We start from the raw sequence: 19284 nt of genomic DNA on the forward strand, positions 1-19284 counted from the left end.
ACAAATAGACCAATGGAACAGAATTGAAGACCCAGAAATGAACCCACACACCTATGGTCACTTGATCTTCGACAAGGGAGCTAAAAACATCCAGTGGAAGAAAGACAGCATTTTCAACAAATGGTGCTGGCACAACTGGTTGTTAACATGTAGAAGAATGCGAATCGATCCATTCCTATCTCCTTGTACTAAGGTCAAGTCTAAGTGGATCAAGGAACTTCACATAAAACCAGAGACACTGAAACTTATAGAGGAGAAAGTGGGGAAAAGCCTTGAAGATATGGGCACAGGGGAAAAATTCCTGAATAGAACAGTAATGGCTTGTGTTGTAAGATCGAGAATTGACAAGTGGGACCTCATGAAACTACAAAGCTTCTGCAAGGCTAAAGACACCATCAATAAGACAAAAAAACCACCAACAGATTGGGAAAGGATCTTCACCTATCCTAAATCAGATAAAGGACTAATATCCAATATATATAAAGAACTCAAGAAGGTGGACTCCAGAAAGTCAAATAACCCCATTAAAAAATGGGGCTCAGAACTGAACAAAGAATTCTCACCTGAGGAATACCGAATGGCAGAGAAGCACCTGAAAAAATGTTCAACATCCTTAATCATCAGGGAAATGCAAATCAAAACAACCCTGAGATTCCACCTCACACCAGTCAGAATGGCTAAGATCAAAAATTCAGGTGACAGCAGATGCTGGCGAGGATGTGGAGAAAGAGGAACACTCCTCCATTGTTGGTGGGATTGCAAGCTTGTACAACCACTCTGGAAATCAGTCTGGCGGTTCCTCAGAAAATTGGACATAGTACTACCGGAGGATCCAGCAATACCTCTCCTGGGCATATATCCAGAAGATGTCCCAACTGGTAAAAAGGACACATGCTCCACTATGTTCATAGCAGCCCTATTTATAATAGCCAGAAGCTGGAAAGAACCCAGATGTCCCTCAACAGAGGAATGGATACAGAAATTATGGTACATTTACACAATGGAGTACTACTCAGCTATTAAAAAGAATGAATTTATGAAATTCCTAGCCAAATGGATGGACCTGGAGGGCATCATCTTGAGTGAAGTAACACAATCACAAAAGAACTCACACAATATGTATTCATTGATAAGTGGATATTAGCCCAAAACTTAGGATACCCAAGATATAAGATACAATTTGCTAAACGCATGAAACTCAAGAAGAATGAAGACCAAAGTGTGGACACTGTGCACCTTCTTAGAATTGGGAACAAAACACCCAGGGAAGGAGCTACAGAGACAAAGTTCGTAGCTGTGATGAAAGGATGGACCATTTAGAGACTGCTGTATCCAGGGATCCGTCCCATAATCAGCTTCTAAACGCTGACACCATTGCATACACTAGCATGATCTTGCTGAAAGGACCCAAATATAGCTGTCTCTTGTGAGACGATGCCGGGGCCTAGCAAACACAGGAGTGGATGTTCACAGTCAGCTATTGGATGTATCACAGGGCTCCCAATGGAGAAGCTAGAGAAAGTACCCAAGGAGCTAAAGGGATCTGCAACCCTATTGTTGGAACAACATGATGTACTAACCGGAACCCTGGAGCTCTTGTCTCTAGCTGCATATGTATCGAAAGATGGCCTAGTCGGCCATCAATGGAAAGAGAGGCCCATTGGACTTGCAAACTTTATATGCCCCAATATAGGGGAATGCCAGGGCCAAAAGAATGGGAATGGGTGGGTAGGGAAGTGGGGGGCGCTATGGGGGACTTTTGGGATAGTATTGGAAATGTAATTGAGGAAATTATGTAATAAAAATATTAAAAAAAAAAAAAAAAACATTTCAGGTTGTCTGCTCCATCTACAGGCGTGCGCTCACGCACACACACACACACACACACACACAAGCTGATTATGAATATGTAGATCACTGTCAGTCTTACAGAGATTCAAATGTCTTTGGGGTACAGATAACACTGAAAAACCATTTCATGCTGCTCTATTCTGAGAAGGCTGGCTCTGGAGTTGGATTTTGGTCCATTTGCCCTAGACCCAAGGATGTTTGTTTAAAAGTTTCCTCCAAAGTCTCTGTCCTGATTCTGATAGGGAAAAAGAGAAAAACAGAAAAGCCTAGAAAAAGACACTTTGGACTTGAGAACAACTAAGAAATAAACAACTAAAGGAACAAACTAATAAACGACTAAGAAAATAAACAACAAAAAGAAAAGAAAAAGGAAGATAAACAATTAAGATATAAAAAAATTGAGATTACAATGGGAGAGGTGTTTAACTCTGAATTCTCCCCACCTTTTTTTTCTTGGTTTTATTTACTATCTTAACTTTTTTTGTTGGAGCTTTAACTTTCTGTAGTTTAGGATTTGTAAGTTCTTTGGGTGTGATTTACAAAGAATGGCCAGGAGGTGGTGGCGCACGCCTTTAATCCCAGCACTTGGGAGGCAGAGGCAGGCGGAATTCTGAGTTCGAGACCAGCCTGGTCTACAAAGTGAGTTCCAGGACAGCCAGCAGGACTATACAGAGAAACCCTGTCTCGAAAAAAACAAAACAACCCCAAAACAAACAAAAAGAATGTAAATACCCTAAATTTGCTATAACATACTACATGTGTAACTTGAATTCAACTCTTGTTTAGGAAAAGGGTATATGCGGATGGGCTCGCCTTGGAGTGACACGTGGCTCACCTTGACTGATGAACTAGGCCACCTTGTAGTAACTAATAACCATATAGCTTACCTCCATCTTGGCAGCCCTGTGACTCAGCTACCATCTTTAACTAAGGTTAAGAAGAGAGAGAGAGACAATACCCATAGGACAGCCAGACCCATTGAGTCCTCTGCTTATCATTTTATGCCCCTTTTATTAGACTAAGGAGGAAACCGCCAGGCTTCCAGGATGTTTTGAAACTCAGTCATATAAAACACTGACATCTTGTAAAAGTAATCAAAAGATGACCTTGTACCTAAGCCTATCACCAGACAAGTATGGGACCTGCATGGTAGTTCAATTGGTCATGCTCCTTACTCTGGTCTTCAAGACTTCCTCTTAGCCAAATCTAATGACAGGGTCCATACCCTAACTGCCCATGCTCCATCGTTAAAGAAGCATGCCAGCAGACACTCTGTCATCAAACTCACAGCTTTGGAAGGTTGTTCAGAATATCCAAGTAGTGTCTTTGACAGTTGGTTTTGTATCTGCAGAGTATTAAGTGATATCCCAGACCCTCAGACCCTTCAGGAGGAAAGAACTTACATGAAGGAGACTCTCTCACCTGTGGTGCTTTGAGACTATAATCTAGATTTTACCCAGACAGAGAGCTGAAGGGCCAGCGTCTGTGTTCTCTCCTTGAAGCCTACAAGGAGTACACAGGCCTTGGCAGCAATGCTTGTGGGTGTTTTCTATGACATTCTAAAGGCCAGGCTTTGTTAAAACTCACTTAATTTGCTTATCTTCATTTGCAAATCATGCCTCTAGACTACCAGTCTATTTTTAAATAGAATGCTATTAAGATCTATGCTCCCCACTATCAGAATATGTTGACCTAGAGATTTGCCTGTGTCAAAAAGAGTAAAGAGTCAGCTTTAGACTTCTTCGTCAAGTCAGTCTACGTTTCATGTAAATTATTTCTTACACATTTGACATGACTAACTGCTTTTATCTCTCATCTGTTGGTTGAATGTGTGGGATAAAAATATGGAGATTTTGTAAAGATTCTGTTAACAGGGTTAGTTTTAGAAAACTTTGTAAAACTAATCATTTACTCTTCTCAGGATAGGTGCGATCTCTGGGAGTATATGCCTCTTAATTTGAAACTTTAAAATAATTTCTTTTGGGGGGAATCAACTTAGAATTAATTGCCTCTTCATGCAGCTTGATAATTACTAATATCTTGAAATATAAGTATAAGGATTTTATGTTAATAAAAATATGTATTGTTATGTTTTCAACATTATATATGGTCACTTAAGGTAATAGTCCCAACTTTTAAAATTTTACCTTACCAAATTGTTTCTATTTAAAAATTGTGTTTTACTTGAGATGCTCTATTTTGTTCATTAAATAGCAGCTGGTGCTATTAATATTTGAAATGAATATACCAAGTTTATCATGTGTGGTCACAAGGAATATCATCACTTAGACACTTGCTGCTCAGATTAAATCTTTGAATGCTGACTCTAATGACTTGGTTTGCAAAGCGTCCAGGTGCTTGTTTCTCACGCAGGAGTTTGATGCAGACAACGAGATGATTACAGTTACCCTGCTACAGAGCTCTGGTACTTGGTCCAGCCAACTGTACAGTTGAGTTTAACTCCTGTTAATGCTGATGTAAAAGTTTTCCTTATGTAACTTCATCTCTTAATGTTCCCCAACAAAGTTGCACCGTTATCACCTGCTGACATGTTCTGGGTCTTTGTGAACTGCTAAGTTTTATCATGGCTCCTTGGGTGGACCCTCTTTGAGACATTCTAACTGCAGCTCCCCTCATTGTCTTTTTATCAGCCTTGAGGCAGTGATCCTGAGAATAATACCCCAAATCCCTAAAGGCAGTTGGGGTGACCTTTAGCCATCCAATACATCCCCCTTCCTGCCACTCTGGACATTGGTTTTGGGACTCAGAATGAAAATAGCTGGAGTGAAGCCTTCTTTGCATCAATTAGCCTTTCTGTCTTATCAGATCATCTTAAAACCCTTCAGGACCAGCCTGACTCCTTCACAGTTGTAATATGGCAAGATTAAAAGAATTAGAACTGACTACTGCTAAGGGTGGACCTGTTCCTTCCTTGAATCATTCTGCTTCTACGCCAACAGGTTTCCAACTGGTTTGAAATGGAAACCTCAAAACATAGGAACCAGACTAAAATTACTTCCGGTTTGCTCCCACTCTGACTCTGCCCCTTGCTCACTTTTTTTCTCGTTTTTTTATCTTCATATTTTTGTTTTCAGTCTGTCTTTTATGTGTTTGCTTAGTAAACTTCATCCTGTAACCCTAACAAAATGTTCCACACAGACTCTTCCAATGGATCTCACCCTACAACAGCCCCATCTGTCTCTCATACATCTGCAAAAAGGACCTTTTAGACGGGGTGGAGAAACTCTGGCTAAAAGGGACTTTCATCCCTTTCACCCCAGACCAGATATGATTCCTTCCGTTTTCTCCTGTTCCCTTTCTTTGATGTTCTGTAGCTCCCCAATACTTCTGCTAACTCATTTTGGTTCAGCAGTCCTGAAGATGGACCAGTCACTAGTACCCTGAATCAACAATATGTCCACTTCCTCTCCTACCTTGATTGGCTTCTAAGATTTGGATTCAATTTTTTTTTTAAGTCAACTGGAAAATTACAAGCTTAGACTTGAAAAGTATTTATTATGGATGATGATATACCCAGAAGGATAGAAGAAAGCACACAATTTATTTGTTGTAAGATGTGGAAATGCTAGCTTTTCTTTTAATATATACATTTTTACCTCCCAAGAAAGCCTCTTTCTTTATGATGTATAATCTACCTGTGTTAAACACTCCCTGGGACTTAAAGGGAGGCAATTCTGTTGAACTGAAGCTGCTATGTGTGTGCGAGCCTACATTAGGCCTCATTGGATTCCCCTGACTGTGAGTCAGATAGCAGAATAGCTGGAATCATAGTTAAGATTATGGAATATGTATGTGTGTGTCTGTACTTGAATGCACGCATGTACACATGCATATGTGCTACACAGACAAACTGCTCTAGGACAGGCAAGCTCACTGGTCTGAAGGAATGAAGCCAGGGAAGTTGCCATGGGGAAGAAGACAGAGGGGAGGGGAGATAGAAAGAGAAGGAGCACATGTAGACCGAAGAGAGGAGGAGGACGAGGAGGAGGAGGAGGAGGAGGAAGGGGAGGAGGAGGGAGGAGGGGAAGGGGGAGGAGGAAGGGGAGGGGGAGGGGAGGAGAGAGGGAGGAACCAAAATGTCTGTTATATAGCACAGAGTCTCCCAGGGAAGGGCAGATCAGCCACTGGTTTGGAAAGTTCAGGGTTGGGTTATGGCAGGGAGTGACTGAGGTAATGCCAGGAGAACCTAGAGACCAGGTCTGCTTTGGTATATAAAATATGCACCTCAGTCCCTTGTCCTGAGTCTAAAACCTAACCGTCACCTATCCATTCTTTTGGCCAATAGGAAACTTGAAAAAGATTCAGGGCAACAGCTGCTGATACAGTCTAGGGGTCTTGAGATAACACAGTCTAGGCTGAACTCACCTGGCCCGAGAGCAGTTTCCCAATAAACCTGCGATATAAATCTGGCTTAAATTGGCTCATTTCATCAGGGAAATAACTTATCAGTGACCAAGAAGACAGAGCAGGAGGGAGAAGAGAAGGTATGAGTTAACTTAGGCTGCACAGCCCTCTCTGCTTCCAGTGCTGCTCTGCTGTGAGATTACACTAAGGCTCCGTGCTCCCAGCTACCAACATCACCTCCCCTTAGTGCAACAACTTGCTTACCGGGTCATTTATAATCAATTCCCTCCTTCTCCCTTACAACAATCACTGCTTCTTTTAGAGATGGCTACCACAGTGTGTTGTCTTCTAGACGCCTCAGGTCATTTCTTCCTTTTCTCAGCTTTTGGTCTGCTTCTTGAAGGGGCTTTGAATATGTCAGCGGAAAGGCAGTTGCTTTGTTAAATAGCTTTCATTTACCAGCATGGGTTGAGTGTGCTGTTCAGTCCCACAGTTTGGTGCATCAGACTGAATTCCTTGGCTTTCCCAGTTTGACTAAAGACCACCCCCCACCCCCCAAAAAGCAAGGCACACTGTTCTTGGAGGCTGAGCACTAAGACTGTATATGAGGTGGCCTTGAGGGGGAACAGTTTTCTACTAGGAACAGGCCAGATGCACTCTGAGTCACCTCCCTCTGTCCCGAGACAGTGATACTATTCACCTTGCAGCAAAGAGTTTGTTATCAAGTACCACCAGGAAACGTGTTTCTTCGAGTTGCTGTAAAAACAGACCTGAAGGTTAAAAGGCATGCTAAGATTAAGGCAGCAAGGTTGGAAACTCTATTAGTCAGAAATAAAATGGCTTGCACCTGGGAAGGAGATGACCACGGTGTCAGATAAGAAGGGCAGGGCTTTGTGTGTAAGCAAGTCAGTCTTATCAGGCTCTCCCACAAAGCACACACCACCTTCAACATCAAGTAGAGACTGTTATCTTTTCAGATGTTCTTTCTTTCACAGAGCCTCCTCCTTTGTGCATATGTTTGCCCTCTCACGGATGTGTGTGCCCATGCGCATGTGGTATATGCAAGTAGGTACATGTGTGTGGAAGCTGTTGGTTGACAATTGATGTCTTTCTCAGTTGCTCTCTACCTTCTTTTATGAGACAGTGTTCCTTATTGATACCTATTCCGCTGGACTGGCTGATTGGATACGCCCCAGAATCTTCCAGTCTTCCCCTTCCCACCACAGTAATGGACACAGGGAATCTGAACTCAGGTTCTCCTTCTTCAGCAAAAAACACTTTTATCCACAGAGCTTTCTCTCCAGTCCCCTCCCATTCCTTTAAACAGGTCATTATAAAGTAAGTCTCCACCCAGAGTCAGAGATAGAACTCGGAGCTCATTTTTTTTGAGCTGGAGAAAGTAGTTTTCCATCACTAATGCTTACCAAAGTCCTGATACCCTACCCTCCTCCTTGTAAGATATTCTAAATCCTAAGGAGGGACACTTGTGATAGTCCCAGTGTTACCAGTGAAGTGGGAGGTGGGGTCTAAAGCTGATGGGGAAGGAGGGAGGCTGTCTGTGGCCTCCAGGGTTGCATACATCTGACTGCCTAAGGGCATCAGCTGAGCAAGGCCTGCTGGTAATGTGCCAGTGGGTCTAGGGAGTCTGGAAGCTGAGACAAGAGAGTTGTTTGAGCCCATGAGTTCAAAAAGGAGGTGGGGGTGGGGAGTAGGGGATGGGTGTTAGCTCTGGGAACTAGAAAATCTATTTACATAGATTTTACATTAATTTACATACCAACCTCTCTTAATCAACTTCAAATATTCTTCTATGAATTCAGCTAATTAGTGCAGCTAACCAGTTGCAGCCCAACCCAGCACAGAGAGCTCTGCACACATGAAATTCTGAATAGATTTGTCAAGCCATAAGCATGGAATCGCAAATCAGCTTCAGCCATTCACAAATGCAGCTGGCAGTAGCTGTTTTTCAGCCCTGTTGCCTTACACTAAAATGAGCTCTCTGTCTCTGTCTGTCTCTCTGTCTCTCACTAAGGGTCTCATGAATGATAGGCAGGTAAGTAAATAGTCCACCCATTGAGCTACACCCTCAGCTGTGCTGCAGTGGTATCCCAATTAACAAATTCCAGGAAAACATGTTCCCTTGTAACAGCATAGTGATTCCCCACCCTTCAGTCCCAAAGAAGGGAAAAGGAGGGCCAGCAAGATAGCTTAGTGGGTGAAAAGTGGGCTGTGCAAGTGTAAGGACCTGAGTTCTATTCCTGGGACCAGTGGAGGAAGGATGAAACGTATCCTCTGACTTCCATGAGGGCTGTAGTGGAAAGTCATTTACTTACCATCTTTCATTGTATGGCTGTATTTTTATGTATTTTATGGTATATTTACACCATCATTTCATAAGAATGCTATCTGATTGGTGGCTACTGGGAACACGTGGAGAAGTGTTCATTGCAGATGGTGTGAAGGTTTCCCTTGGGGACTGCAGGTATAACTATACGCCCAGCTCTGAGATGCTCTTTTCTCCTTTCCTCTCTTCTTCTTGCTTACCATTGTCCTGGTGTGGTGGTTTGAATGTGCTTGGCCCATAGGGAGTGGTACAGTTAGGAGGTGTGGCCTTGTTGGAGGAAGTGTGTCACTGTGGGGGTGGGCTCTGAAGCTCTGCCCCGTGCAGAAGAGTCAGTTTTCTCCTGACTGCAGGCATATCAAAATGCAGTACTCTCAGTTCCTCCTGCACCATTGCCTTCCTTGAAGTTGCCATGCCCCTGCTTGATGATAACGGACTGAACCTCTGAACCTGTAAGCCAGCCCCAATGAAATGTTGTCCTTATAAGAGGTCATGGTGTCTCTTCACAGCAAAACAAAGAAACAAAACAAAACAAAAACAACCCTAACTGTGACACCTGGAATAAGAACAGAAAAGTCTATGTTAATACCAAAGATGGGAAGAAAAAAACCATCAACCCAAATCATCATAGCCAAATTAATTAAAGCAAGCTTTGCTATTCATGTACACAGGCTGCCTCTCTCTAAGGTGAGGTTTGAGGGGTCAGCATTTGATGTGAGGAAGACAACACTTTTATAGCTCATGGGTACAGGGTTTCCAAATAGGGGATTTAGCAGACAAAATAGGTGGGGTTAGAGGAGCAGAACATCATAACAAATTACCCCTAATGACCTCCTGAAGTTAAGACCTGGTTGCAGGGTGGGCCTAACAAGGTAGTCATAACAACAAACAGGTAGTCATACAAGGTAGTCATAGGTTGTCATATAACCTTTTGAAACAAAGGTAGCATTGCAAGATGGTTATAAACAAATATTTGAAAGACATGATTGCCATTCCTGAAACAGGCAGTACAGAAGCATTCACAGTTAAGGCTATAGGTGGGGCATAGCCCAGTGCTTGATAAACAGAGGTTTAATCATAAACAGGAATGAAGCCAGTTTGTCTTTCTTATAAGACAAAGGTTTAGGTTTCTAAGATGGAGGCAGGCTGGTTCTTTATCTGCCCTAGTTTGCTTTCTGTTACTATGATAAATATTATGCCCAAAAGCCACTTGGGGAGAAAAGGGTCCATTATGATGGGAAGTCAGGGCATGGAGTCAAGGCAGGAACCTAAAAGCAGGAACTGAAGCAGAGTCCTTGGAGTACTATGACCACTTACTGGGCTGTTCCCCTTGGCTTGCTCGGCTACTTTTCTTACACAGCTCATTCATATGACATTTGAGAAAAGGCAAAATTAAACAGGATGGAAAATGGTCAGTGATTGTTAAGGATGCTACAAAGGCTGCACCAGAGGATACTTGCGGTGGAGAAACTGATGGTGGATACATGACTCTGTAAACTTTGCCAACACCCAGAGTACCACATCCAAAAAAGGTGACTTTTACTTTATACAATTAAAAAAGAAGAGCCAGGATTTTATCTTCCATAGAGCCTCCAATAAAGATCCTTGTCCACAGAGTTAAGTATGTGGCTCAGCCTTTAAAATGTTTGCTGTGAAAGCTGAGGACCTGGGTTTGCATCCTCAGCTCCCACATAAAATCTAAGTGTGGCAGCATGTGCTTGTAACCCCAGCATTGTGGGGACAGAAATAAAGAGGTCTCGGGGCCTCTTTAGTCATCCAGTCTAACCCAAATGATTAGTGCCAGGTTCATTTAGAGATGTGTCCCCAAAACTAAGGTGTACAACAATGGGAAAGACACTTGGCAGTGACTTATATGTGTGTGCACATACACATAAGCACAGTACACAAGGCTTTGCCCAGTTTCTCCCATGTTGCTGTTCGCATCTCAATGTGTCCTCTCTGATGACTTCCCATTCCTAGGAACTGAAACAAGCTACAGATTCTAGGTAACTTACCTGTTGCTTCCTGACTTACTGACCTTATTACACCTCACATTTTCAGAAAAAAAGTTAGAAAGAGAAAAACCCCTATATTTTAAGACTGACTAAGTTGATCAACTGACACAGTGAGCAGGATATATTTTGACTTCAAACTGACATACTACACCATCAGGTAGATCTTGGCTTGCTAACTGGTGCCACCAGTGACCGCAAGATACCACTGAATGAATTCCTTTTATTGGGTGGGACTGAAGTCCAATTAGATAGCTGGTTGCCTCCAAGATAGTAGTGTCACCAAGATAGTAGTGTGTGTATCTGTACATTTTTTTTCATTGTTTGCTTTTGATTATAGGGTCTCATGCTATGTGGTTGTGTCTGGCCTAGAATTCCTACACCATGCTTGCCTGGATGCTGTGGTTCTCCTACCTTGATGATAATGTATTGAACCTCTGAACCTGTAAGCCAGCCCCAATTAAGTGTTGTCCTTATAAGAGTTGCCTTGATCATGGTGTCTATTCACAGAAGTAAATTCACAGAAGTAAATACTCCAGTGTCTATTCACTGGAGTATTGCTGTGATAGGCCTGACCATGTGTTTATTTGGAGGAATGTGAATTTTGAGACTCTGTATTTGGAAAGCAGTGGAATGCCTTAAGTGGGGCTTAATGGACCATCCTAGTAGGAATATGGAAGACTTTGTTACTGAGAGTGATTTGAATTGTGCAGAACTGGCCCAAGAGGTTTTATTAGAGAAGAATTTCAGTATGTTCCCTAAAGACTGTTTGTGTGGTATTTTGATGAAGAATGTGGCTCCTTGTCTGGAGTCTACCTGAGGCTAAGGTCAAGAGATGTCTATTAATATCATTGACAAAGGAAAAGCCCAGCAGAGACTTTGTTCTCTGGTTTAGTCTTGTGAAGACTGTCTTAATGAAAAGGAGCAACCTGCGAGAGGAAAAATATAAAATGTATGATTCATGTTATAAAGGAGTGCCAGCAAGTGAAATGGAGCTAAATCCTGTGTTCAAGGAGATAAACAGATTAAGAGGGTGGTGACCCAGGAGACAGAGGCAAACAGATCTCTGAGCTCAAGGACAGCCTGGTATAGAGCAAGTTACAGAGAGAGAAAAACTTAAGTCCAGGTGTGGTGGTACACTTCTGTTGATCCCAGCATTTAGGAGACAGAGTCATGCAGATCTCTGAGTTCAAGGTCAACCAACAGAGCAAGTTCCAGGATAGCCAAGCTTAGGCAGTGAGGGAGTTAGAAAACAGAAAGCTAGTAATAGTATAAGGGGTTCATGTTCCAGCGCCAGCAAGCACCTCAGCAGCTTTGGCTATGTGCCTCTGACTTTAGAGTCAAAACTAGAAGGGACTACTGGGACAGTTGATGCTGGTTAGCTGGAGCTAAGAAGTTAGTGGTGATTAAGAAGAGAGCAGCATCACTAAGGTGAATTCCAGGGAGTGTTTTCTTAGAGCCCAAAGAACTGTGTTCCAGAGATAGCCAAGGTTGTACCTTATGCTTAGTTGGACTTGGTAATGTGTAAGAATCACCCAGGTAATATTGGTTTTGAAGGTGTGAAGGGGTCATGGAAAGCAGTTGAGGCTTGGCACTGTGAGAGGCCAGGGAAAGCCATTGGTAAAGGTGCAGTCTTAACTGCAGTTGATGACCCAGGACTGAAGGGCATGCAAAGAAGTGGTACAGCTGTCTGCACAGCAGCCTGGACCTGTTGAAGAGCTTTCTCTGGTTCCACACAAAGCTAGCAGTAGCTAGAGGCTACTACAGATATGCACAACTTATCAAAATATAGAGAATATGTGATTGCAGTGTGCCCAGCCCCAATTTCTATATCAACAACACAAACCCTACACTTAAGTCTCAGGGAAAGTCCTATAAGAGGGCCAGAAAGATTGTAAAATTCCAGAGGATTGCCTGCTTCCAGATAGTGCCTTCTAGGATAGTTAACAGGATGTTGTTCTAGGAAATCCTAACAATATGGCCACCTAAGCAAGACCTAAACAATGATTATTGATTAGCAAATTATGACTCCTCTCCAAATATGTAGGACATTCTGGGTCAGTACTATGGTTTCAGGGTTTGTCTGTATCAAGACTTAGTCTGCAACTCAGATCTTCAATTGTCATGCTAACGTATTTGGAGCTGAAATGCCTGAATCAGGATTAGATGAAGTTTCAGGAAGGTACCCCCAGGATGGGATTTAGTGGCTTTCAAAGTTTCTCTAACTCACAACATGATGCTGCAGTGATTGGATATGGTCTAAGTGTAGCCTCCAAAATGACATGTGTGGGGATCTTCCTCCTCAGCAGGTCAAAATTAAGAGGTGATGGAACCTTGGAAAAGAGCCAAACAGATGGTCATTAGGAAAACTGTCCTTGGAACATAAATCTCTCAGAATTCCAATGACTCTCTGGATTCCTGTCTCGCTATCTGATCTGTCCCGTTGAATCCAGCTGCCACCATGATGCAACTTACTGTAAGGTCTTCACCAGATCCCAGCTGATGCTCCAGCATCATGCTGTGAAGCCTCAAGAACAGTGAGAGAATGAGAATCATCCAGATTTATATCACCTAATACAGGTTCTCTGCCATGTTATAACCCGGAAAGAATGCCCTATAGTTTGAGCCATAGTATTAACACTGTTATGAAATACAGTGTGGCAGCCGTGGAATAAGGGGTACCTAGAGGGCCCATGCAAGGTGTCCCCCTGAGAAATCATGCCATGCAACAGATCCAATATAAGGAAGACATAAGTTTATTGTAGGGGAAGGGAGGGGAGCAGAGATGTGGGAACGGGTAGAGGTGGAGAAGGGGAGAGAGAGGGGTAACAGAGAAGGACAAAGAGAGAAAGAGAGGCCAGCCAGGAACATGTGGGAAGAGAAAGAGAGAGGAGAGAGAGAGAGAGAGAGAGAGAGAGAGAGAGAGAGAGAGAGAGAGAGAGAGAAAATGAGAGAGAAAATGAGAGAGAAAATGAGAGAGAAAATGAGAGAGAAAATGAGAGAGAAAATGAGAGAGAAAATGAGAGAGAAGGGGACCACTGGGGTAGCGAGCAGTCTGTTTATATGCTGCCAGGCCATCCGCACCTGGCAGCTGTGCAGGTAGTAATGGCAGCAAGTGTTGGAAGGAGGCTAGCAGAATTGCCTGTAAGCCAACAAAGACCATGATATTTCATTAGTTGGCTGTTTTTAGCCAAAGCTATTGTTAATTTGGCCCCAAAGCCAACCAACTACTCTTTTTTGTTGCTGTGAATTATTTTAAGGCATGCCAAAGGCAAGCTTTTCAACTTCCTGCCAGATATACTTGTATAGTTTATAAATTTCCCAGGGTCTGGTGTTTTGCTCTAGCTACAGAAGAGTGAACTACCAAAATCAGCCAGGCAGTACTGACCAGTGGTGGATTAGAGTGGCTGACCTGCCCCAGTGGGGAGAGGGAGAATGAGCTTCAGAATGGCTCCTGCCATGGCATCAATGTGGGTACAGGGATCCCGAGCTTAGAGCCCAATGGCAGAAGGCTTAACACAAAAGGAAAAAGGAGAGACTTGATTGGCAAAATGTCATAGACTTAATATTAGGACTCATAGTAGTTATACCCGAGGATTCTACCAAATGTAGGCATCGAGTCCCCTGTAGTCTTCAAAAGTAAATATGAAAAGGGGGAAATAAGTATGCCAACTTTAATTACAGTTTTCTTATAGCCTTTTATAGTACCCAGAGACCTAAAATAGCCTATATTGGGCTCAGAAACTGTAAGACAATGAGTGATTAATTAAAATTAAATTAAGCCATTGGCAACTACAAATTAATTTGATAAATAGGCCCTCAAACTCTCAGTTAAAATAGCTAATACTGCCCAATGTTAATTAAAATGACCTTTAATAATTAAAGCTTATTCCCTAATATCTAATTAAAAAGAGACACTTACCCCACTGCTTATCTGTTTAGTAGCCCCAATTTTTATTCTGCTAGGTCTTGAACCTAGAAAAAGATAAATGGGAACTCCTGAGGGCTCCTTGCATTCTTAAAACTGTGGTTCCTTCTACTGAGGTCTTCAGTACCCAGAACTATTAAAATTATTTACCCTATCCCACCCTCAGCCCCACGTGGTTATTTATAGACTTGGCCAGTGTGCTCTGTACACAGCCTCCTGCAGTGGCACTCTGGCACAGTTTGTCTTCTCTGGAGGCACACAGAATACCACGGGGATCTCACTAGCTTTGCTACTGTGCAATAGCTTAGCCACACCCCGCTTCATCTAGGAGCACAGGGGTGGCTTTATATTAATAATACATCCTGCCAAGGTTTTCTGACTGGTTTAACAAACTCGTTAAGGAAAAACAAGTCCCCAGTGAGTCTTCTCCAGATTTTAGTGGTAACATATTCACCATCCACAAATTATCCATGAATCTAAGTGTTTGTGGCTACTCATAAAACAGTTGCCTTAAATGGGGGCATCTCCCACAAAAGATTCTAAAATCTGTCCACATTTTTAAAAGAGGTGGGGGCGCAGATATGGCTCAATTGGGAGAGTGCTTGCCAAAACCAGTTGGAGGAGAAAAGGGTTTACTTCATCTTATAGCTTATAGTGCATTATCAAGGGAAGTCCAAGCAGTAACTAAGAGCAGGAACCAGGAGGCAAGAATTGATGCAGACACTACAGAGAAATGAATGCTGCTTTTAATGGCTTTCTTTTTATGGTTTGTTCCATCTGTTTTCTTCGCTAGCCCAGGACTACCTAATTCAGGGGCAGCAATATCCACAATGGGCTGGACCCTCCCACATCAATTATCAATCAAGAAAATGCCCCTCAGACATGCCTACATGCCAATCTGATGGAGACTACTTCTCAGTTGAAGGTCCTTCCTCCCAGAGGATTCTAGTTTGTGTCAAGTCAACAAAAACTAACCTAACTGTCACACCTACCGTGCAGGAAACCCTGGAGAGTTTGGTGTTTCCTGCCTTTAGTTCCAGCACTCAGTGGGGACGAATCAGAAGGATCCGAAGTTCAAGGACGAATCAGAAGGATCCGAAGTTCAAGGCCATCCTCAGGTAGATCTCTAGCCCAGCTTAGGCTACACAAACTAACTCAAAAATAATCAAATACAATTTAATAATTAAAAATGAGCAGGCATTGGGATTAGCCTCCCTGAGCAGGACCCGGCACTCTCTTCTTATGGCTCCCAAAGTCCCTCCCAGACCATATCCTCCATGGCCACAAGTTACTCTGCCTTCTGATACAAGCTATGACTTCTCTCAGCCCTGTGTTCTACACTACTTAAGTGATGCAGCTGGCCACAGATAACACTGTCTTGAAAATACTCTCCCAGACCCTGAGCCTGTGACCATCCATCTCTCTCTCTCTCCATGGCACTTTAAGGGATAGAGATAACCCTAATGTTCATCTTCTGTAAGACAGGATGGAAGTCTACTAGCCCCTCTTGCATATTCTACCCTCAGGAGGGGTCTCACCTATCTTCAGGGTTTTTTTGTTTTTTGTTTGTTTGTTTGTTTTTGGTTTTTGGTGGTTTTGTTTTGTTTGTTTGTTTGTTTGTTTGTTTGTTTTGCCAGATGCTACAGTGCCAGAAGAAGTTCCTTTCCCAAGATTGCTAGCCACCTAAGGACTCCCTTGTGGATAAATGAGAGAACTTCTTTGGGAACATGGGAAAAAAAAGAAAAAAGAGGTATTCCCAGATCAGGATGCTCCTGATGGTCAGCACGGGGTCAAAAAAGGGATGCATAGTGAACAGGGCCTTGAGGAGCTGTGAGAGAACCAGGGGAAGAAGGGCCTTTGACCTGAGGTGCATTTTGTTCCCTGGATTGTTCTCAGGCATGCTTTTAATGCCTCCTGTGACAAGCGTTTCCGTTCAGCTTTTAGGACATGCTTATTTTTGTTAGTTGCCAGAACGTAGCTATCGAACCCAGTGTGCTCATTGCACTCTGAATTTGGATACGGCCTTGTACCTTGCTTTCATGCTTACCCAGATAAAATCTACAATACACACCAGGCAATTGTGTTTAAATTGTGGTGTACTGGGGAAGTCCTGGAAAATTCATGACTGCTCTGTTAATATTTAGTATGTACTTACTGGTGTTATTTACATGATTTTCTGAACTCAACCAGCCTCCCTTGGATCATTGCTTTCTTTCTTACATTCATGCATAAATGTACACCGAGATTGAAGTAAGATTGTCTACAGCACCAGACTGCAGTCTGCCCCATTCCATCGGGTCCTCGGATCTCTGGTCCTGCAGACAAGATCTGCAAAGGTTGGCAGAAAGTCAGCACTGATGAAGGATGGAACAGCTCAAGCAGTTGATACTTGAGGTGTTGCTCAATAAGTGGCTCTCCCTTATGTTTATTACAAATTTGGGCTATTGGCCAAGAATTTCCTATCACTCTACCCCATCCCTAACCCCAGGCAGAGAGGCTCTGAGAATCTCTTGCTCCATGCACTCCCTACATGAGAAATCTCTCTGTTAAGGTCATAGTACAAGGTCTTGCCAGGACACCTCATCCCCCTTCAAGTTATAGACACCTTTAATAAAAACGGAGGCACATACATCACTCTCAGAGTCCACAGTGCTGCCTCTTCTTCAAGGTCACAGTAGAAGCTTCCTATCCATGAGGAGTGTCCCATAGCAGCTTTAATTGGGAGGGATTCTAGCCTCAAGCTGGAATCTTTCAAATGCTGGTGCTCGTGAGTCAGTGTCAGTCTTATCCAGATCTTAATTTATTTTTATTCAGATCCCTTTGGTCAACTTATATAACTTACGCTAACTTGAAAAAAAGTCCTCATCTCCCTTCCTTATATTTGAAGGATGTTATTTCTCACTTCTTTGTAGTTAATAACTCATTATAGAGACTTTAATGTGTTGTTCTGCATCTTCATTAAGTTTTAGTGATCTCCTGCAAAGAGTAGAAGTTCTATACTCTTAGGATATCCAGAGAACACCCTTACCTTCCAGGTAGAATCAGACAGCAGTTTTCTTTAAGGCACAGTTCTACAAACAAAATCAGAAGAAAAAGGCAAAGGTAATAAACTTGACCAAAACCCCAAATAAACAAATATCTAAGGTGGGAAGCTATGTCAGGAAGACTACTGCAAGTTCCAGGCCTGTCTAGAATACACAGTGAATTTCAGGCTAGCCTGGGCTACAGAGTGTGATGCTATTTCAAAAACCAAAGTAACAACACTAGTAGTAAGGTTAAATATTTATAGTATTAATACTACATCTGTGATTGCAACTCCAAGTTGCCTCTGCCTTTATTTGCTGTTAAGGGATATCAATACTCACCTCCCACCAATCTGTCTTACCTTTCTCATTAAAAAAGTTGACAAAACTTGACAAAAAGTTTAACAGGCTGTAGTAACGTCCATTGTGGCTATATCAGAGGCTCCATAATAATTGTCAGAAGCCCCATCACAATGGAGGGGAAGGGCAGGCTTTCCCCCAAAACACTAGTTTTGAATCGAGGTGGTTTGGACCACTCTTGAGTTGCACTTGTGTTTTGAAACTTGTCTTGTAGTGTCCCATGCTTCCATGCTTCCAAGCTTGGCTCTTTTGGTCTGGAGTTTGCTGTGCCCTGACAGGTATCAATAGCAAGCATTCATGCTTGGCATACTTGAAAGGTAGCTGGGAAAAAAAAAAAAAAAGAAAAGAAAAAGGCAAGCTATACCCTTTGTCTGGAGCCTGGAGTATAGTTGCTCTGTAGATGTTCGGTGTCACTGTAAAGATGCTGTTCTTGACTATCTACCTCAAAGTTTAGCTCCTGGTAACTGCTGTGATGGTCTCATGCAACTGAGGAGATGGCCTGATCATTGCTCCGTCTCCTTCCATTTGTATATTGTCACTCCCGACTTGCTGTTTCAAGTCACATCGAAGAAAGCATTTATTTAGCAGACGGCCTATCACAGGGCATCTTCCTGCATAAAATGAACCAGTTTATAGTCTCTGCTGACAGCTGGTCACTGCCTTCATTGATTTTTGAGGAACAGGGATTGATTTAGCTCATCAGCCTGCAGCAGCAGATGTTAGAAAGGGCCCCATTGTGTCGAGCTCCCAGGTCTTTGGAGACCAACACTTCTGAGCATCAGAACTTCCTGAGCCTGGCGGGGCCCTGCAGAGGTCATTTAACCTTCCTTTGACCCCTACTCTATTTTTAAGATGCCAAAAAAAAAATTACTATTTCTCCTTGGCCATGAGCTGTTAAAGGAGGGGAAATGAATTCAGTAGCATCTCTGTCTTAGAATTTACAAACAGCAGAAAAGAGATTTTGCTGCCAAAGTGCCCCGGTGGGACAGCATTTGATGCTATAGTCACACAAAAATATTTAAAGTGTAAGGTGAGGTTGGCTTTCTCTTCCCCTCCTTTGTCCCTAGCCATTAGAGCCTTGGTATAGGACCTGGTGGCACAGTATCTAGAAGCTTACTACTAGACCTTTCTGCACAGCAGGAAAACTTCCTTAACTCCTACCCCTGATGCTCTGCCCTGAGGATAGACTGTAAAGACCATAGTCAGTACCAGCCTGGTTATGGATCCAGGATGCTCTCAGCCGATTAGAGGAGTAGAAGACACTTAGGGCATTGTGAAGGAAGGAAGAAGAGAGACTGGGAGCAGAGCGGAAGGCACCTCCAAATACTGACCAGAGCACAGTGATGACAGTAATTGGGAAGTCTACACCAGCCTAAAACAGCAATACCAGCAAGCTCACCCTTG

The sequence above is a fragment of the Mus caroli genome, unplaced genomic scaffold (assembly GCF_978045245.1).
Source record: "Mus caroli unplaced genomic scaffold, Mus_caroli_1 scaffold_15, whole genome shotgun sequence".
Taxonomy (NCBI): domain Eukaryota; kingdom Metazoa; phylum Chordata; class Mammalia; order Rodentia; family Muridae; genus Mus; species Mus caroli.